Consider the following 22,564-nt stretch of genomic DNA (forward strand, 5'->3'; position numbering starts at 1 on the left):
GGTCCCACAGCCCCATATATGTATGTATGGAGGCACCAGTTCTCCCCATATATAGTAAGATATCCCCAGCTCACCCCATATATACAGTATGATGACCCCCATATATATAGTATAATGGCCCCTCAGCCCGTTCATATATACAGTATGATGGCAGCAGTTTCTTCCCATATATACAGTATGATGGCCGCAGATTCCCTCCATATATGCAGTGTGATGGCCGCAGTTTCCCCCCCATATTTACAGTATAATGGCTCCACAGCCCGTTCATATATACAGTATGATGGCCACAGTTTCTCCCCATATACACAGTATGATGGCCGCAGTTTCCCCCCATATACACAGTATGATGGCCGCAGTTTCCCCCCATATGTACAGTATGATGGCCCCAGCCCCATATATAGAGTATGATGGCAGCAGTTTCTCCCCATATATACAGTATGATGGCCCCAGCCCCATACATAGAGTATGATGGTTGCAGTTTCTCCCCATATATACAGTTGGATGGCCCCTCAGCCCGTTCATATATAGAGTATGATGGTCGCAGTTTCTCCCCATATACACAGTATGATGGCCGCAGTTTCTCCCCATATACACAGTATAATGGCCGCAGTTTCTTCCCATATATACAGTAGGATGGCTACAGTTTCTCCCCAAATACAGTAGGATGGCAGCAGTTTCTCCCCATATATTCAGTAGGATGGCCTCTCTGCCTGTTTATATATAGAGTATGATGATCGCAGTTTCTCCCCATATATACAGTATGATGGCCGCAGTTTCTCCCCATATACAGTAGGATGGCAGCAGTTTCTCCCCATATATACAGTGTAGGGAAGGTGACCTGACGGACAGACTGACTGGTCAGATTTCAAAAGGGAAAACAGCTAGGAAAGTGTAGGTGACGTGCAGTAACTTGAACTGGCATTAGAGGGCAAGGAGGAGTGTGAGTATAGGATTTGACATTAGCTTAGGGCTAAGAAACCGTTGGTCATGGGGGGCGGAGTTATAGGGAACCAGGAAAGCTATAAATTTGACAGGAGGGTTCCAGAAAGTTCTAGTCCCCAGGGGGAGCTCAAGTGACGAAGAGACTGTGACAGTTGCTGCACTGTGAGGAAAACCTTACCAGGGGGACTGAGGAGAAAGGAAGTCAGGGGGGTGGTTCTGACACGAAGTACCGCAGTATAGACGAGGCTCCGGGTGGAGGATACCGTATAAGGAATGACGTTTGATCAGTAAAATTACCGTTGGTGTACAGGCCTAAGGCAGCCACGGTGACGGAGCTGCCAGAGCGTCACTAAGCGTAAAGGGACGGTGCGTAAATATACGTCCCTGGTGAAAAGTACTGTATGTTAATGTGTTCTGTAACCGGAGAGCTTTGGAGAGAAACGTGGTGTGCTGTGAGGCCGTCAGGTGGACGGCAAGAGAATAAACTTGGACCTGTTGCACCCGAAACTTGCCTCTATCTTGTGTCTGTACATCACTGCGGGGTATCCAGAGGGACCACCCCCCAGCTCGGCCCAGCAACCCTACACTTGGCGTAGTCGGCAGGATCAAAGCCGCTAATACAATATCTTCTGCGGCAGGCCTGCCTCGGAGGAATGGTAACGGACTTGGACTGCATTGTGTGGATTATAAACACCTGTGGATTACAAATTACCAACCTGTGGATTACAAGTTGGGAGCGCTGTGGCGTACCTGCGTTGCCAGCAGAGGATCCGGGGCGGTACCAGGTCCAGAGCAAGATGGCGGTGCTGCTTCAGCGCAGAGGAGAGATCCAGGTGTTTGTCGTTGTCTCCAAAGGACTGGGGCCCCCTCCTATGTACCCTTGGGAAAGACCTGCTGTCGCCCCACCCAGGAGAGGGAGTGGCACAGAGGAAAAGATTGTCTGCGGCTGTTTGGCGCCATTCGATTGCTGACCACTGGATGGGATGCGACGCTGCGGTTGTAGAGGCTTCGGCCTCCTGGAGGGGCGATGGCGTCGGGAGGTCGAGCTCCGCCAGAAGATCTGTACCTCGGAGTCACGAACAGCCAGTCCGGTCTCAGGTGGAGGAGTGGAGCCATGGCGGATCCCACGGGAGCGGCCGCCCAAGATACCAGCAGAGATCCCCTCTGCAGAACATCTGGGCCTGGAGGCCAGCCTCACCGGTTGGTGGAGTGAAGAGCGGAGACTGCAGGATCAGCCGCGGGAAGATGTGATGGAGACCGCGAAGCCGGGGAAGGTGAGAGTTCCCCCGGCTCTGCCCGCGGCTCCACAAGTGGCCCCCACCACTCAGCCGCAGCACGCGGCTTCCTGTGATCCCAAAAGGCTGGCCAAGGAAGACCCCACTGTCTATGCGGAACTGAGTGGGACCTCCACTCCCAGCCCCGAGCCACCCCGCCCGGTGACGCCACGCCCGTGTCGCCGGTGCGGAGTCTCTTTCCAGAAGACTCTGTTGCGTCCCCCTTGCAAGGGGTGAAATCCTCCCTGAAACCAGCAGTTACTCCGGTTATGACGGCTCCGGCTGAAGCTCCGGATGTAGCCCACCCTGCGGCCGCGGTTATGCCGGCATTAGAACTGGCTGCGGCCTATTTGTCAGGCCCTGTGGCCCAATATCCGGAAAACCTGTCTGCCCCTATCCGCCACCCGGCCCAAGCGGCTGCTGGGCCGCAGACATCACCAGCCGCCTCTGCCCTGTTTTTGTCTCCGGCTAAGTCCCGCCCACCGGACTCCCGGACTCACACCGGACCCTCCGTTTGGGTCGCAGAAGTGGTGAAAAAAAAGAAAGCCAGGGAGCAGGAAGTATGGATCCTGCTTCATGCAAACGGGGAGGCAGGCATGGCGGCGACACGATCTATGGGACGGCTCGTGTATACAAATATACCCAGGGGGTATGGATTCATACGCTATCTGGCTACCAGCCAGAAGGTTTATCTTAATGTGGCCTCTATTCGTCATGGCCGGGCTCTACACGAGGGGGACTTGGTGTCGTACTACAAAGAGTACTGTCCCCGCGGCTACTGCGCGGTAGCTGTGATTGCTGAATCCGAAGGTCACGAGCCCCCATAGAAAGAACTCAAAGGACACTCCTTACATCCCGGGAGCTCCACGACTGTGAGGCCCCTCGCTGCCGGCCACTAGGAGGTGGCTTGAACTTTCGAATTTTCGTTGCACCGTTGTGCAAATCACAAGGACAGTTTGCGTCCAAGCTAATGGGAAAAAAAGTTTAATATAAAAATTGAAGTTTTTTGTGTGTTAAGCCTGACAAAAGCGGGGATGTAAGAAGAGAGGAAGTGTCCATGTTAAAGGAAGGGGGAGAAGGAGGAAATCTGTTATGTCTATGTTATTTATATGTTGCTTTTAACAAGCAATAGTAAAAAGAAAAAAAAAATGTAAAAAAAAAAAGGGGTACTTGTGATATTATAGAGTTGTTCTGATGTATGATATGCACAAGAAAATGTGACAGGTCCGGGTAAGGGAAGGTCTGTGTGACCAAAGGAAGCGTGAGACCGAAGGGGTCTATGAGTTGAGAGGGTCTGGGAGACCGGGACGCCGACCATGACTGGTAATTAAGAGAAAGACAAAGAAATGGAAGATGTGAAGCAGACAGTTGTCCTAGGTCAGGTCCCAGACACCACAGACACCCCAGGAAGAAGAAGGCGGGCGCCGGCGATGATCTGGTAGGTGTAAGGCCTCGATCATGGCGTACCGGATTGTGAAAAGTGACAGAAGGGAAGAGTAGGAGAGTAAGATTGTCGGGGACGACAATAGACAAAGGAAGGTGGAGTGTAGGGAAGGTGACCTGACGGACGGACTGACTGGTCAGATTTCAAAAGGGAAAACAGCTAGGAAAGTGTAGGTGACGTGCAGTACCTTGAACTGACATTAGAGGGCAGGGAGGAGTGTGAGTATAGGATTTGACATCAGTTTAGGGCTAAGAAACCGTTGGTCATGGGGGGCGGAGTTATAGGGAACCAGGAAAGCTATAAATTTGACAGGAGGGTTCCAGAAAGTTCTAGTCCCCAGGGGGAGCTCAAGTAATGAGGAGACTGTGACAGTTGCTGCACTGTGAGGAAAACCTTACCAGGGGGACTGAGCAGAAAGGAAGTCAGGGGGGTGGTCCTGACACGAAGTACCGCAGTATAGACGAGGCTCCGGGTGGAGGATACCGTATAAGGAATGACGTTTGATCAGTAAAATTACCGTTGGTGTACAGGCCTAAGGCAGCCACGGTGACGGAGCTGCCAGAGCGTCACTAAGTGTAAAGGGAAGGTGCGTAAATATACATCCCTGGTGAAAAGTACTGTATGTTAATGTGTTCTGTAATCGGAGAGCCTTGGAGAGGAACGTGGTGTGCTGTGAGGCCGTCAGGTGGACGGCAAGAGAATAAACTTGGACCTGTTGCACCCGAAACTTGCCTCTATCTTGTGTCTGTACGTCACTGCGCGGTATCTAGAGGGACCACCCCCCAGCCCCGCCCAGCAACCCTACAACAGTATGATGCCCCAGCCCCATATATAGAGTATGATGGTTGCAGTTTCTCCCCATATATACAGTAGGATGGCCCCAGCCCCATATATAGCATATGATGGCCGCAGTTTCTCCCCATATATACAGTATGATGGCTGCAGTTTCTCCCCATATACAGTAGGATGGCAGCAGTTTCTCCCCATATAAACAGTAGGATGGCCCCTCAGCCCGTTCATATATAGAGTATGAGGGTTGCAGTTTCTCCCCATATACACAGTATGATGGCTGCAGTTTCTCGCCATATACACAGTATAATGGCCGCAGTTTCTTCCCATATATACAGTAGGATGGCTACAGTTTCTCCCCATATACAGTAGGATGGCAGCAGTTTCTCCCCATATATTCAGTAGGGTGGCCTCTCTGCCTGTTTATATATAGAGTATGATGGTCGCAGTTTCTCCCCATATATACAGTATGATGGCCGCAGTTTCTCCCCATATACAGTAGGATGGCAGCAGTTTCTCCCCATATATACAGTAGGATGGCCCCAGCCCCATATATAGAGTATTATGGTTGCAGTTTCTCTCCATATACACAGTAGGATGGCCGCAGTTTCTCCCCATATACAGTAGGATGGCAGCAGTTTCTCCCTATATATACAGTAGGATGGCCCCTCAGCCCATTCATATATAGAGCATGATGGTCGCAGTTTCTCCCCATATACAAAGTATGATGGCCGCAGTTTCTCCCCATATACACAGTATGATGTCCGCAGTTTCTCCCCATATATACAGTAGTATGGCCGCAGTTTCTCCCCATATTCAGTAGGATGGCACCAGTTTCTCCCCATATATACAGTAGGATGGCCCCTCAGCCCATTCATATATAGAGTATGATGGTCGCAGTTTCTGCCCATATACACAGTATGATGGCCGCAGTTTCTCCCCATATACACAGTATGATGGCTGCAGTTTCTCCCCATATATACAGTAGGATGGCCGCAGTTTCTCCCCATATACAGTAGGATGGCCGCAGTTTCTCCCCATATATACAGTATGATGACCGCAGTTTCTCCCCATATACACAGTATGATGGCCGCAGTTTTCTCCCATATATGCAGTATGATGTCCCCAGCCCCCATATACTGTATGCAGTATGATGGCCCCCGTTTTCCCCCACAAATGCAGTATGATGTCTCCAGCCCCCATATACTGTATGCAGTATGATGGTCCCCGTTTTCCCCCATATATGCAGTATGATGTCCCCAGCCCCCATATATGCAGTATGATGGCCCCCGTTTTCCCCCATATATGTAGTATGATGTCCCCAGCACCCATATATGCAGTATGATGGCCCCCGTTTTCCCCCATATATGCAGTATGATGTCCCCAGCCCCCATGTATGCAGTATGATGACCCCCGTTTTCCCCCATATATGCAGTATGATGTCCCCAGCCCCCATATATGCAGTATGATGGCCCCAGCCCCCTTATATGCAGTATGATGGCCCCCGTTTTCCTCCATATATGCAGTATGATGTCCCCAGCCCCCATATATGCAGTATGATGACCCCAGGCCGTTTTCCCCCATATTTGCAGTATGATGTCCTCAGCCCCCATATATGCAGTATGATGGCCCCCGGCCGTTTTCCCCCATATATGCAGTATGATGTCCCCAGCCCCCATATATGCAGTATGATGTCCCCAGCCCCCATATATGCAATATGATGTCCACCGGCCGTTTTCCCCCATATATGCAGTATGATGTCCCCAGCCCCCATATATGCAGTATGATGGCTCCAGCCCCCATAAATGCAGTATGATGGCCCATATATACAGTATGATGGCCCCACAGCCCGTTCATATAAAACATAATAAAGTTTATACTCACCTTTTCCTGATTCCTGGCACCGCGGCCTCCGTGTCCTCTTCTGGCCTGTAGAGCGGCGTGAGACAATGACGTCATCGCGCTGCCTGCGAGAACAACACAGTTTGTCTCATAAGCTTAAAGCCGCAGACCGCGGCTGAGACAGACAAGTGCGCGGCCATGTCTGCTGCCGGCCACATCACTGCACAGCAGACACGGCCGCACGCAGTTCACTGTGCAGGGCCATCAGGCAGCTGGCCCTGTACAGCTGTTGGGGAAGCGGCCCGGGGGGCATATGCCTCCCTGCCACCCGGCCCAGCCCGCCCCTGCCTGTGTGCAGAGTATAACGAATCAGAGGCCTGTAGTGTTAATACTGATGCTGAAGTTGAACCATCATACTAATAGCCCTTTTAAGGGATAATCGTTTGCTTTGCTGTTTGTATCACATACAATCTGCATTTAGCCTAAAGGGGGCTTTACACATAGCGATATCGCGAGCAATATCGCGAAAGCGTCACCGATTTTGTGATGCAGCAGCGATATTGCTAGCGATATCGCTACATGTGATACTTACCTCTGACCGACTCCCCCGCTGGCTATCACTGATCGCGCGAGATCGTCCACGTCCATTTCTCGTCAGCTGCTTCCTGCTGGGCTTCCTGCTGGGGCCGACGAGCGACGCGTGGACACGGGCGGGAGGACGTCATCATCGCCGCGTCTGAAAGGTAAGTAACACTGCATTGCTGTGAGATCTGCCTGTTTGGCAGCTCACTAGCGACCATTTAGCGATGCACCACCGATCCTGACCGGGTCATATCATGGTCGGGATTGCTGGTGCATCGCTAAATGTAAAGGGGGCTTAAGGAGGGAAAGAGAGTCACAGGAGCAGGGAGTGTGACAGAATCCAGTCTGTAGACAGGAATTAGGGCTGTGCAGTCTGTTGGCAAATATATAGTTGCAGCTTTTTGGGTGGCTTAAAAAACGAAATATATTTTTAAGTCAAATGTCCAAGAAGAAAGAAGAAAATTCAGCACCACTGCCGCCACCTTGATGTGCACTATAGTGCGGTACAAACTCACACACCTTGGCTGCACGCCAGATACCCACAGAACGGGTGCTCAATCCTAAGAAAAACATGCATAGCTACGTTGTATGAAAAAGAACAAAAGGGATGGCACTCACCGTTCTGAAGAAGTGAATTTATTTTCAGATAAAAAGCATAGGCTCGGGAGAGATGTGTGAACTGTGGACAACAGCCGTTTCACACCAACTGCGCTTCAAGAGGACCCGTTGAAGCGCAGTTGGCGTGAAACGGCCGTTGTCCACAGTCCACACATCTCTCCCGAGCCTATGCTTTTTATCTGAAAATAAATTCACTTCTTCAGAACGGTGAGTGCCATCCCTTTTGTTCGTTTTCATACAACGTAAATATATTTTTACCCATCGAGTATTACGTGATTTGTGTTACTTTTTTGTGTTATATAGCACTCCAAAAAATAATTTAAAAATTTCCCAGGGATAAAATTTATTACCCATACACTATTCTGTGTTTTCGATAATTTTTATTTCATATAACCTGTACAGTATTCCATGGTCTGGGGTACATTTTCTGTGATCTATAAAACTGAAAAATGCATTACAAAATTCTGGAGTCTTAGATTTCTGAGCCAAACAGTTTCACATGTTCTGTTGTACATTTCTGTGGTATCTAACACTCCAAAAAAAGTTGAAAAATTAGCTGGATTACATTTCTCACCCATACACTATTCCATTCTGGAGTACATTTCATGCGATCTAAAAAACTGAAAAAAGCTGAACTTTTTTTTTGCAGGATTACATTTCTCAGTCATACAGTATTATGTGGTCTGGGATACATTTCTGTGATTTATAACACTCCAAAAATGTGTTAAATTTTTTACTGTATTCATTTAATCAAAGTAAACAAAGAAAATGGGAGTCATTTTATTAGCATCCTGAATAGGACCTGTGCACAGTATATATCCTATGGGAATAAACATGCTAAAAATAGGAGGAAACCACTATGGCTAAATAGAGCTGTAAGGAGCGCAATAAGTGACAAAAAGAAAGCATTTAGAGAATTAAAGCAAGTAGGTAGTGATGAGGCATTAAATAAAAACTAAAAATTAAATAAATTCTGTAAAAAGCAAATCAAGGCAGCAAAGATTGAGACAGAGAGACTCATTGCCAGAGAAAGTAAAAATAATCCCAAATTATTCTTTAACTACATAAATAGTAAGAAACTAAAAAATGATAGTGTTGGCCCCCTTAAAAATAGTCTGGGTGAAATGGTGGATGAGGATGAGGAAAAAGGAAAGTGCAAATATGCTAAATGACTTTTTTTAACAGTATTTACACAAGAAAATCCCATGACAGATAACATGATCAGTAATAACAAAAATTCTCCATTAAACGTCACCTGCTTAACTCAGCATGAAGTACGTCGGCATCTAAAAATCACTAAAGCTGACAAATCCCCAGGCCTGGATGGAATACACCCCCGAGTACTGCAGGAATTAAGTATAGTCATTGATAGACCATTATTTTTAATCTTTAAAGATTTCATAATAACATGGTCTGAACCACAGGACTAGCGTATAGAAAATGTAGAGCAAATATTCAAAAAGTTAGTAAAAAAATTGATCAATAAGGAATCAACATAAAGTAGTGAACATATATTCTTTTAAAAATTAATTTTATTATTAAATATTAAAAAACACCTTCCCAGTGAAAAAGTGGTAAATACCAAAAAATTAAAAAAAGACCTATATTAAGATGCTACACCACCCTACAATAGGTCTGTCTGTCTCTGCCTGTCTGTGGAGGTTGGCACCCTAAACAACGATTTTTTGGCGCCGCACTCAACAAGGACTGTCCGTCACTCCCCTATCAATCCCTATCAATACAGGTAAGAAAACAATTTCACAACAGTGCAGAGATGAAGAAAATAGAAATGCCCTAGGATTATCCTATGTAGACATAATAAAAATTGAAAAAGCAGATAATACCCAAATAAATCCACATCATGACAAGCTCAAGTCAAAAAACATTGCCTGATACATATAATAGATCTGTCCCACATAATGCCAGGGGACTAACATGAATCAAGTACTAAAGGCATAAACATTGGTGACTTATCATGAGTAGATACACCCCGACGCGTTTCCCCGCTGTAACGGATTATCAGGAGGTATAGAAGATGACATAGATACCCAAGTTGCCGGATACCATGTTGCTGGATGATATTCAAAAAGGGGACAAAAACTGAACCTAGAAATTATAGGCGAGTAAGCTTAACCTCTACTGTGGGTAAAATCCTGGAGGGTTTTCTATGAGATGCTCTACTGAAGTATCTGAAGAAAAATAACCTTATGACCCAATATCAACATGGGTTTGCGAGGGACCGTTCTTGTCAGACTAATCTGATAAGCTTCTATGAAGAGGTAAGTTCCAGACTGGACCAAGGGAACGCAGTGGACGTGGTGTATATGGACTTTTCAAAAGCTTTTGATACGTTGCCACACAAAAGGTTGATAAATTATATTATAACAATGGGGATAGGGGAAAATATATGTAAGTGGGTTAAGAGCTGGCTCAGGGATAGGAAACAACGGGTGGTTATTAATTGAGCACACTCGGATTGGGTCACAGTTAGCAGTGGGGTACCTCAGGGGTTGGTGTTGGACACGCTTCTTTTTAACATATTTATTAATGACCTTGTAGGGGGCATAGAGAGTAAAATTTCAATATTTGCAGATGACACTAAACTATGCAGGGTAATCAATACAGAGGAGGATAATTTAATATTACAGGAAGATTTATGTAAACTAGAAGCTTCGGCTGATAAATGGCAAATGAGCTTTAATGGGGATAAATGTAAGGTCATGCACTTGGGCAAAAGAAATAAGATGTATAATTATGTGTTTAATTGTAAAACACTGGGCAAAACTGTGACTGAAAAAGACCTGGATGTATGGGTGGACGACAAACTCACATTTAGTGGCCAGTGTCAGGCAGCTGCTGCAAAGGCAAATAAAATAATGGGATCTATTAAAAGAGGCATAGATGCTCTTGAGGAGAATATAATCTTACCCCTATACAAGTCACTAGTGCGACCACACTTAGAATACTGGGTACAGTTCTGGTCTCTGGTGTATAAGAAAGACATAGCTGAACTGGATCGGGTGCACAGAAGAGAGACCAAGGTTATTAGAGAACTGGGGGGTCTGCAATACCAAGACAGGTTATTACACTTAGTTTGGAAAAACGAAGGCTTAGGGGTGATCTTATTACAATGTATAAATATATGAGGGGACAGTACAAAGACCTTTCTAATGGTCTTTTTACTCTTAAGGAACTTTCTCACATAGCGAGATCGATTTTGTGACGCAACAGCGACCTCGCTGACCACCGTTGTCAGATCAGTGGATTCTGGGTCAGTGTAGGAGAGGCTAAGCACAGCGCCTGCTTTTCAAATCCCTGCTTTTGGTCAGCTCTGACCTATACACCCCTTCTCATAATTGCAGCTTTTCAAATCCCTGCTTTTGGTCAGCTTTGACCTATACACCCCTTCTCATATTTGCAGGACTAAACTCTAATTACGGTTGCTGCTACGCCACCTTCACCTACAGGCACATTTAGCCCTGTATCTATACTTATTCATACAGCAGTCGGGCTGATGAAGGTCCAACTGGGACCGAAAAGTCCTCTGTTTTTGTGACTGCCTAAATAAAATATCTGGATTTCCTTATCATAAGTTGAGTGCCAAGTTTCTTACTTCTATCTTTCGAAGCTGCACCAGTGTCATGGAGTGATGCTGGGGAGAAATCATCTGCTGGTGGAGATGACCTCTGATGTTGAGGTGGGGTGGCAGCAGGAGACAGGGTACCAGCTGCAGATGGCTGTGCTGACGGGGAATGCGGTGCAGCTGCAGATGGCTGTACTCGAGGTGACTGTGGCGCTGCTGGAAATGGTGGTCCTAAGGATAGGAAAAAAAATGTATTGAGCGGAATACTCCTTCAACTTGATTTGGGCTTTTGGGGCGGGCCTTTGGCTACTTTAAATAAAGCGTTCGCTAATGTTATGTGTTATGCTATGGAGCATGGCGAAGTTCCTTTATGAACTAATGGGGTTACAATGTGTAAAAAAAAAAAAAAAAAGAAAATGAAAAAAGAAGGTAAAAAATAAAAATGTCAATGTCAACCCAAATCGCTTTTTGATTTTTACAATCCTCGCCCCCGTTGGGGAAAAAAAAAATGTGCCCAATATACCGTATAAAAATAATTGGTACACAATGGTTAGCTGATTTTTAAATATATTTTAGTGTGTGGTCATAAAACTAAATGCGAAAAAAAGGCCTTTTTTTCAACTAGTATAGCCTGGTAACAGAAAAAAAATATGACAGTGACATAAAAATGATTATAAAAAAAAGAACACAAAATGACCTGAATATCTGAATTACAATAAAATCGACAGCTCTTGTTTGCCACAGGTATATAACCAACAAAACAGAACTCTCCAGATCCGCTCAACAACACTCACCACGATCCCTTTGAATTTGCGCACGGATTCTGGCGATCCGCTCACTTGATCGGAAGCGCAGGTCTACCAGCTTCTTTCGGATCTGTTTCTTTGGCGGGATATGCCCCTTTTAATCCTCCTTAGCACCGCCTTTTTGTGGTGCATGGGATGCGCATGGTGTTGGGCGCATTCATAGGCCCGTGCATCACATACGGTAATGAGGTAACGGACCTCGGCCTCCCCCAAAGGTGCAGAACGCAGCCAAGCCGCCATGTTTGCTATTATGGGGACCACGCCGCATCAACGACACCCACCAGAGCGTCGCGTTTGACGCTGTTGGGGACGCTAATGCGTCCTCGAAGGGAAGCAACCTGATCAGAGACGCCACTGCGTTCGCAAAGTGTCGCTTCCTCGATACTGTGTCTATGGTCAGACGGGAACACTGGTGTGTGCACTGTTGCTGTTTTGTATGGGTCTCTATGCATCTAAGGCTTTGTGCACACGTTGTGGATGCTCCCGCGGATATTTAAGCCCCAAAAAACGCAGCTATTTGCAGAAAACGCAGGTGCGCTTTTGGTGCGTTTTTGCTGTTTTTTTTTTTTTTTTTCTAAAAAAGGGGAAAAAATGGCGTGGGCTCCCGTGCAATTTTCTGTGCCAGAGAGGGAAAGCCGACGACCGGGGGCAAATATTTGTAGCCTGGGAAGGGGTAATAACCATGGCCTCTTCCCAAGCTATGAATATGAGCCCGCAGCTGTCTGCATAGCCTTTACTGGCTATTAAAATAGGGGTATCCAACAAAAAAAATGACGTGGGATCCCACTATATTTTATAGCCAGAAAGGCTAGCAGACAGCTGTGGGCTGATAGACCTGTGACGGAGACAAGGGGGCATCCTCTGCGTCTGGAGGAAAGAAGTTTTAATCATAATCACAGACGCAGATTCTTTACTGTAATCGCAGTGAGACTGGAACTCTCTGCCGTATGATGTTGTAATGAATGATTCACTACTAAAATTTAAGAAAGGATTGGATGCCTTTCTTGAAAAGTATAATGTTACAGGGGGTATATACTAGATTCCTTGATAGGGTGTTGATCCAGGGAACTAGTCTGATTGCCGTATGGAGTCGGGAAGGAATTTTTTTCCTCAATGTGGAGCTTAGTGTTTGCCGCATGTTTTTATTTTGCCTTCCTCTGGATCAACATGTTAGGCTATGGGTTGAACTAGATGGACTTAAATTCTCCCTTCAACCTTAAATACTATGTTACTATGTCTCCTTCAACTGCAACCAGTTGATCTGTCCCTGCAGATGAAAAACACCCCCATAGCATGATGTTGCCAGCACCATGTTTCACTTTTGGGATTGTATTAGGCAGGTCTCATCAGACTAGAGAATCTTATTTCTCATAATGTGAGAGTCCTTCATGTGTTTTTTAGCAAACTCTATGCAGGCTTTCATATGTCTGGCACCGAGGAGAGGATTCCGTCGGGCCACTCTGCCATAAAGGCCCAACTGGTGGAGGGTTGCAGTGATAGTTGACTTTGTGGAATCTTCTCCCATCTCCCTACTGCATCTGTGGAGCTCAGTGATCTTGGGGTTCTTCTTTACCTCTCTCACCAAGGCACTTCTCCCACGATTTCTGTTTGGCTGGATAGCCAGGTCTAGGAAGACTTCTGGTGGTCCAAAACTTCTTCCATTTAAGGTTTATGGAGGCCACTGTACTCTTTCTGTCAGAGGCGACCAGCGCTGCAGTGTAGATCCTCTGGGACTGATGGTGTGATGCAGCAGAGTTGGAATAGCTCTCCACAGGCAGAGCTGTTGTCCGAGGGCAGCAGTTGTAATTAAAGACGTGATGCTTAATGATGGTAGATGTAGCAGTGCTGAGTTAGTGTTGAGGAAGGAATTCAGAGGACACAGCTGGGTGCAGTTTCAAAGCTTTACTCACAGTTCTGGTATACACAGATACCCACTTGGTGCCGTGTCCTCCAGGTGAGGCACTCAGTCAACACCCAGGCAGATGGAGAACACCTTTCCAGCACTCCCTTCAGTATATGCCTTTCCTGGCAGTCTCACTGTGTTGCCTTCTTGCCTCCTCCTACGCAACACCTCACAGTCAGTGTCCCAGGCCAGCAGCCGTGGACCCTGTCGGATAACGTACGCTCTGCTTTTCCTTGTTCCCTTTTGGCTGCCTTTCTGGCGAAGATAACTGTGGTTAGTGGCTGAGGTACCTAAAAGTGCAACAGCTGTCGGCTTTCTAGCTGTGTCCATTGTCCACTTCACTAGGCTAGGGGCCGATACCCTTCTGCGACCTGATTCCCCCACCTGACATCCGTCAGCATGGAATGAGAACCACGGGTGGCTCTCGCCCAGCCCGTGCCTCTGGGATCCCTTCCCTCTACAGCGAGCTTCTTTCTGTATCTTCTTTCTGTGTGCATTTTTTCCACTAGGCAGCCAGACCCTCTTTGGTTACTGACTGTCTTCATCAGTGGTTTGCACCTGTGCTGCCCCAGCCTTTATCAATGGAGGTCTGCTGCATCCTGCTAGTGCATTAGTCAGGGTTTGGTGAGTCTACTACATAAATGTGTTTTTTGAATTTTTGGGAATTTTTTCCTATTTTCTTATGTGCGCTGTTCAGATTTAGTGTTAGGGACTCGCAAAATTTGGGGACCCTTGACGTTGGGTTGCGAGCCTATCTGCTTTGGCCAAAATAGTAACTAATACCCCATATCTTTTTATCTTTTTGCACTTTTTATCATTTTTGCAGGATGCAGCTAGGCCTCTTTATGTTGAATTGGTTTTTTCTGTGTGATGCATATATATAGTGCTGAGCAGCCCACCTGCTAATACTATGGGTGTCATTAATAGGCTGTTCAGACACTTTGCACCACACTTATCTGTGTGACTGTTGTCCTATGCAAGCCTTATTTGTGTGCATTTTTTCCACTAGGCAGCCAGCCCCTCCTTTGTTGGGTTACTGGCTGTCTTCATCAGTGGGTTGCACCTGTGCTGCCCCAGCCTTTATCAATGGAGGTCTGCTGCATTCTGCTAGTGCATTAGTCAGGGTTTGGTGAGTCTACTACAGAAATATGTTTTTTGAATTTTGGGAATTTTTTCCTATTTTCTTATGTGCGCTATGGGAGGAGATCACCCTGGACACCATCCAGTATCTCATTAGGAGCTTGCCCAGAAGTTTTCAGGAGAGCATACAGGCAAATCGGGGCAATACACATTATTGAGTTACATTATTAGCTGCCAAGATGAAAAGCACACAAATTGGTTCTATTTGTGGTTTTAGCTTTTTAACTTTGTTTTTTGGGGTTATTTCTAATCCAGCCCTCATTTGTCAGATGACTTTGGTTTCCATTGATCGTTGATACTTTATTTTAGTCTTACCAAACTGCACAATTTATATCAGTAAGTGTGTTCAATTTAATCATTCACCAAAAAGTGCCATTTCAGTGGCCGCTTATTTTTTTTGAGCAGTATATATAAAATAACACATTTGCAATATTAGGACCATTTATTTTTTATTTTATAACATCTTATAAAAGTAAAACTTGTGATAAAAAACAAGACTGTATGAAGCTCTATTGCCACAAATAGAAGCCTTAATCTATTCTGAGAAAGCCTGTCAGTTCTTTGATGCGGTTCACAGGATGAACTAATTTTGCTGACCAAATTTCCAAAACACTAAAGACCACTAAGCTTAAAATAACAACCGTCATTTCAATTTTTTACTAGTACAATCAATAGATCATGTGACTTACATTAAATTTTAATGTGATTTCATGCATTCCTTAAATTACTATTCATATATACCCAACATGGCATCCACTGCTTGTCGCCAACCTGTCATTGAGAAAATGGACTCCAGATATGAAGTGTCCGACTGTAGCTCTTTCAGTGGTGAGCTATGATGTATAAGCCTGAATAAAGCACAGAGATCAGACGTGTCCATTTTTAATTTTTACAAAATTGTAAAAATAATTGGTTGTTGTACTGTAGCTCATGGTTTGCCACCATTAGAGGCATGGAGATCTACAGTGGTAAGTTTGGAAGGTTTTGAGTGGTGTGACATTTGTCTTTGGCATTGCTAGCACTCTAAATATGCTGTCTTTGTATAGATATTACTTTCTAAATTAAGTACAGAGTCACAGAATAGAGATTATCTAATTGATTTGATGCAAATCAAATTCAAGTTGAATTTTCCGACAACTGCAGATCCCAGGGGTTTTCTCTCAATAATTACTCACAAGTCATGTCTTCTCTGACTGGAGTAATTCTCACCTTCTTCATTTAGTTCAGCTAGCCATGAATATATCTCCCAATCATGACTTGTCTGCTGAGTTTGCTGCACTTATTTGTGAGTACCAAAAAATCCCCTACTAGTGGGAAACAAATATTAGCACAACTCAACAAACAATATAGATTATCAAAATTCCCTATCTTAACTATTAAGTAAGGTTCAGGGATCAAAAGAGTTTTAGCAAAAAGAGTCAATTTTATTATACAAAAAATTACAAATTAAAAACAATCACAGAGTATCAATGCTAACGCAGGCAGTGATAGATATAGGCAATCAGTAACATGTAGAATACATGAAATCATGTGGGAGGGGAGATAATAACAGATTGTTCTCCCTTATATTATTCGATAATAAATCGCATCCATTTAATACAAATGCATTCTAGAATGCTATAATAATCACTTTAGTAATCTAGTATAAAGCAAATAGTGAAAATTATTTCTTTAGCCATAATTTGGAAATAAACCCACAAAAAATACGGGAAGAATCTACTTCAACAAGTGGAGAGACCGTTACTGCATAGTATGCATTGCGACCAACGCGGTTATTGTCGCATAAAGAACAGATTTTAGAATGCTGTACTGGTCATTTGGGCGGATACAAAACCTCACATCTCGACCACAAATAATGACCAATCAGTACTACAGTCTACCATCTTCCATAGTATGGCAAAGAAAATATAAATATAAAATACAATTTAAGGTACAATTCAATTGTCATAACATAAAACAACAGGAATTAGCCCGCTGTAGAAGCTATGAAAACAAGTGCAGATTATTAGCTACTAGGTAAGATAAGGTGCATATTAATGCATATTAAATCTCTACCAAAAGTGAGTAAAATACATTACGATTGTCCTGCCACTAAACAGCGGGAATTAGCCCGCTGTGATGAATAAAAAAGCAAGTACAAGCTGTTAGCTACTACATAAATGGATATAAATGTAAGTTAATGCGTATTAAATTTCTCCACCATAAGTATCAACAAACTGATACTACCATCAAGCATATATTTTAAGAGAGTGACACTTACGATGAAGTAACTGGGTGTAGCCTCTGCCACTGCCTGCCGCCTCTACGCGCATTACGCCTTGGCTTCCTCCAGTTTGTTGATACTTATGGTGGAGAAATTTAATACGCATTAACTTACATTTATATCCATTTATGTAGTAGCTAACAGCTTGTACTTGCTTTTTTATTCATCACAGCGGGCTAATTCCCGCTGTTTAGTGGCAGGACAATCGTAATGTATTTTACTCACTTTTGGTAGAGATTTAATATGTATTAATATGCACCTTATCTTACCTAGTAGCTAATAATCTGCACTTGTTTTCATAGCTTCTACAGCGGGCTAATCCCTGTTGTTTTATGTTATGACAATTGAATTGTACCTTAAATTGTATTTTATATTTATATTTTCTTTGCCATACTATGGAAGATGGTAGACTGTAGTACTGATTGGTCATTATTTGTGGTCGAGATGTGAGGTTTTGTATCCTCCCAAATGACCAGTACAGCATTCTAAAATCTGTTCTTTATGCGACAATAACCGCGTTGGTCGCAATGCATACTATGCAGTAACGGTCTCTCCACTTGTTGAAGTAGATTCTTCCCGTATTTTTTGTGGGTTTATTTCCAAATTATGGCTAAAGAAATAATTTTCACTATTTGCTTTATACTAGATTACTAAAGTGATTATTATAGCATTCTAGAATGCATTTGTATTAAATGGATGCGATTTATTATCGAATAATATAAGGGAGAACAATCTGTTATTATCTCCCCTCCCACATGATTTCATGTATTCTACATGTTACTGATTGCCTATATCTATCACTGCCTGCGTTAGCATTGATACTCTGTGATTGTTTTTAATTTGTAATTTTTTGTATAATAAAATTGACTCTTTTTGCTAAAACTCTTTTGATCCCTGAACCTTACTTAATAGTTAAGATAGGGAACTTATTTGTGAGGTTGCCCACTATGACGAATCGCACAGAGGAAGGGGGTGTCAACTTCGCTCAACTCGGGGGAGGGGAGAGAAGGACTCAGCAGGGATCAGCTCTCTGGCACCACCACTTGCCCCAGGTCAGTCAGGAAACTGCACTGAGGGCAAATAGTCGCTGGAAAGGCTTCCCTTATAGGTACGAGTTAATGAGGTGCTCCCAGTGAGGGGGGGGATATATATCACCAGTCCTGGCTGGGGATATATATATATATAAACCTCCCGGCAATCACTGCCAGTGTTCCTCACTAAAACAGTACAGTTTGCTGCAACCAGTTCCTCATTAGAAATAAGCACCATCCGACAGCAGGCTTATATCAGAGCCCATAAAGAAGCACTCACATCAAAATTTGCTTCCCCTTAATATATTGCTTTCATCATATTATATGACACTGTGCATTTAGTGAATCCTGGTTAAACCATGGTTCCAGGATTAGTGAGTCATGCATTGAGCAGGGGGTTGAACACAATGATCCTCATTTTGCCTTTCTACCCAGCTAATTCTTTACTTTCCATTAGATCTATGACATAATGTGATTAAAAACTGACTAGCTGAATTGCTCTAAGCTCTATGTAAAAACAGGAGGTTAATTTTCCCTGTATGAGTTACAAGTCACTGCAAAAGTCCCTGGCAGGGGTAGGAGGGAGCAACTGGGTCAGGAGTTGAAGAAAGGAATGATAAAATGCTTTTTTAAATTAAGTGTTGCGGAGATATATCTTTAGTCTCTCAAAAATAATATTTCCCAACAGATTATGTTAGTGACCCAAAAGTGGGCCTAACAATGTCTGTAGTCCACGAGATTGAACAGTGTAATGTAGAGTCAATGGTTCCAAAGCTCTGCAACAGTTTTCAATTTTGAAAGACAGGAACAAAGTCCACATTACATCCCTCAGTCTTATTTGTACTCACACACAGATATAGTGCCTCTAGTGAAGTTACTTTGTGTTCCCACACATTATTAAACTCCTTTCATAGTCCCAAAACAGTATGACCTCTCATGCAGGATAACTTTCTAACAATGCCCCTAAGATGACCCTGCAGTACATTGCCCCACACATAGTATGACATACACACACAGTAAAATGCCTCTACAGTGCTCTCCACACACACACATACACACAGTATGATGCCCCTACATTATCCTCTACCACAGTTTGGTGCCCGCTTAAGTTGTTATGTCCTCATGGTGCCTTACACACATCCGCATACATTGGGTACAAAAAAAACCGCATGGCCTGCATACCCAATGTTAAAGATAGGTACGCAGGCAGATGTAGGCGAAGCTGACTGTTAGAGGTGCGGCAGTGGGCGGGGCTTAACGGAGGTTCTCCGCAGCTATGCCCTATACAAATGTGAACTTAGCCTAAGTCAGCCACGACTATGGCCCTGGCTCCCTTCACAGCCACAGTGATCAGATCACGACTCTATCTTTTGTAAGTATCTCAAGAGCATGGGGTAATTTATATAGCTAAATACCCATACCCTCTTCAATATGTAGGCAAAGCTATTCAGCAATTAAAACCACCTGAGGCTGATGGAAATGGGTGTAGGAGTGCAGGAGTTGGGATATGTTGGTCAGTTTTTCTGTTTGTAGCAAACTTTTGTGACATGTGCTCTTCTACTCCCATTTCCATAAGCCTCAGGTGGTTTTAATCAGCTGGTTCCTTCCTACCCCACGAATTGTACGTTTTTTAGTCCAAGAGAGGTGTCAGTATGATGCACCCGAGGGGCCTTGGGATACTCTGTACCGGGCCCGTTAACTTCAATGGGATATGTCACAGAGCTGGTGACCCGGTCCGTGGCCCCAAGCGGTCATGTAAAAGGGGTAGAATTGGATGGGGATAAAGTTTATGTAGTGATTCGTGAGGCCAGTTGGAGTGTTCAACTGTAGTATAGCCGGCACTGCAGATGATCCCTGGGGGAGTAGATGGTGATGGCATTGCAGATGTTAAACCCTCTCCAACCAGGGCAGACCCCCAGAGATTATGATGCAAGTAGAAGGCACGGAGTAATAAGGCAGGAGACAAGAAAAGTCACTTTATCATTTACTGTAGTTCAGGTGCAGTTCAGAGAAGATATTACAACTCTCACCAGGTTACAGTTTGCTGTGGAGAATGGGAGTTATCTTTCCCTGCTGTGACTCAGTGTAAGCTTCCTGCTATTCTAATCCCTTCTGGGACCAAGGCTTCCCAGAGTTTAGAAACTTCCAGTATAGCTTCTACTCACTGTGTATTTCGTCTTCAGCAACTTGCAGCTTGAATCCTGTGTGAAGCAGCTCAAGTTCCCACTTGCATTATCCTTCACTGATCCTAGGTTGTTGCAGTATTTTTGAGGGAAAACACTTTACTGCTGGTTGTATCATCCCACGCAGTCTCTCAGCTTACCACCCTGCTCTGAAAGCATGGATGGTCTAGGGGCTGATTCCCTGATGCTTCTTTAGCTGTACTCCTGGACAGAGCACATGTCTTAACATGGCTTCCACGAGCGTCCTTCCTCGTTCTTGTTCACTGAAACAACTCACGGCTCCTCCCCCTCCCAGTTAGGGTATGTCTGCAAAGCTCTAAGCTTCAGACAAGTGAGGGAGTGAGGCAAATTGTGTGTGTGTTGTCGTCCCTAGCAGAGAAAGCATAACTCCCATTGCTCACAAAACACATACAAAACAGTACATATTTAACCCTTTAGTGGTGATAAAAACGCAGGGCGCCACAAGTACAGGAACCCAACTATAATGTATGCCTTGACGGTGGCTGTTGGGCTCATATATATTGGCCAATTTATGTGCTAAGTACCTTCTTTTTACTGTAAATTTTCCTATAACAATATAGCAGTTCCAATTTTCCAAAATTCCATATGTACATAATGTAGCACTTACCTATTTTCTATGGCAGTAATGCAGTTCCAAGTTTCTAGCTTTACCATCCTAAACAATCTAGAGTGTAGTTTTGTTTTTTCTTAAGTTATTTGAGGGTTACTTTTACACGCACAATGACATTCTGCGGAATAAGATTTTTATCTCAGTTTAGATATTACATCAGAGATTACAGCTCATGATTTACTTCATTTTATAATTTTCACTGTTTTATAGATACATGATATATTATCCATGATACATAATGTGTAATATATTCATGAATTTATGATTGGAAGGTCAGTTATAAAACAACTAAAGTTTAATCACTTTTAATATATGACATACTTATCAATCAAAAATTGCCATGTTAGCATAAAATAAACTGGGATATATTTTTAATGCATGCTCATTTAAATTGACCATCTATTATTTTATCATAATAATAATAAAAATTTTATTTCTATAGCTCCAACATTTTCCACAGCACTTTACATTTCAGAGGGGATTTGTACAGACAATAGACATTACAGCATAACAATAATCACATAGATTATAACAAATATCAAGAGGAAAGAGGGCCCTGCTCGCAAGCTTACAATCTATGAGGAAAAAAGGTAGACACGAAAGGTGGGTGGTAACAGTTGCCCTGATTGTATGGACCAGCCATAATGTTAAGTGTGTAACAGTAGAGACACAGAGGGCTAATGGATGCATAAAGCATGTGGGAACATGATGCGGGGAACCTGGTTATGGTAAAACTTTTGGCTGTGCCACACAGGGATAGAATAGGTTAATGTGTTGAGGCGATAGGTCAGTCTGAATAAATGCGTTTTCAGGGTGTGCTTAAAATTGTGGGGATTGGGGACTAATCGTAGTGACCTGGGAAGTGCATTCCAAAGAATTGGCGCAGCACGTGTAAAGTCTTGGAGACTGGAGTGGGAGGTTCTGATTATTGAGGATGCTAACCTCAGGTCATCAGCAGAGCAGAGGGCGCGGGTAGGGTGGTATACTGAAACAAGGGAGGAGATGTAGGGTGGTGCTGGGCCATGGAGGGCTTTGTGGGTGAGGGTAATAAGTTTATACTGAATTCTGGAGTGGATGGGTAGCCAGTGTAATGACTGGCACAAGGTAGAGGCGTCAGTGTAATGATTGGTGAGGAATATGATCCTGGCTGCAGCATTCAAGACAGATTGGAGAGGGGAGAGTTTGGTAAGAGGGAAACCGATTAGAAGAGAGTTACAATAGTCAAGACGAGAATGAATAAGAGAAACAGTAAGAGTTTTTGCAGTTTTTATCATGATTTTAAATAATGTGCTTCCCCATAATAATTTTATATTGCAAAGTACCAGACAAGACCCCGTCCCCGTGTGTTTCGGGGTAGCTTTTTCCAAAGAAACTCTCTTAAATCCAGAGCAATTCACTCGGGATTAATAGGTTATACACTAAAAAACTCAACTGACCATGCTGGTTCCTGTACAGACTAGATATCCTGACTCTGCAGTCTCTAGCTCTAACCACAGAACTAGGAAATGGCAACTTGGACCTAATGTGCCTAAA

Source organism: Dendrobates tinctorius, unplaced genomic scaffold, assembly GCF_039654945.1.
Source record: "Dendrobates tinctorius isolate UK_male_01 unplaced genomic scaffold, ASM3965494v1 ptg000370l, whole genome shotgun sequence".
Classification (NCBI taxonomy): domain Eukaryota; kingdom Metazoa; phylum Chordata; class Amphibia; order Anura; family Dendrobatidae; genus Dendrobates; species Dendrobates tinctorius.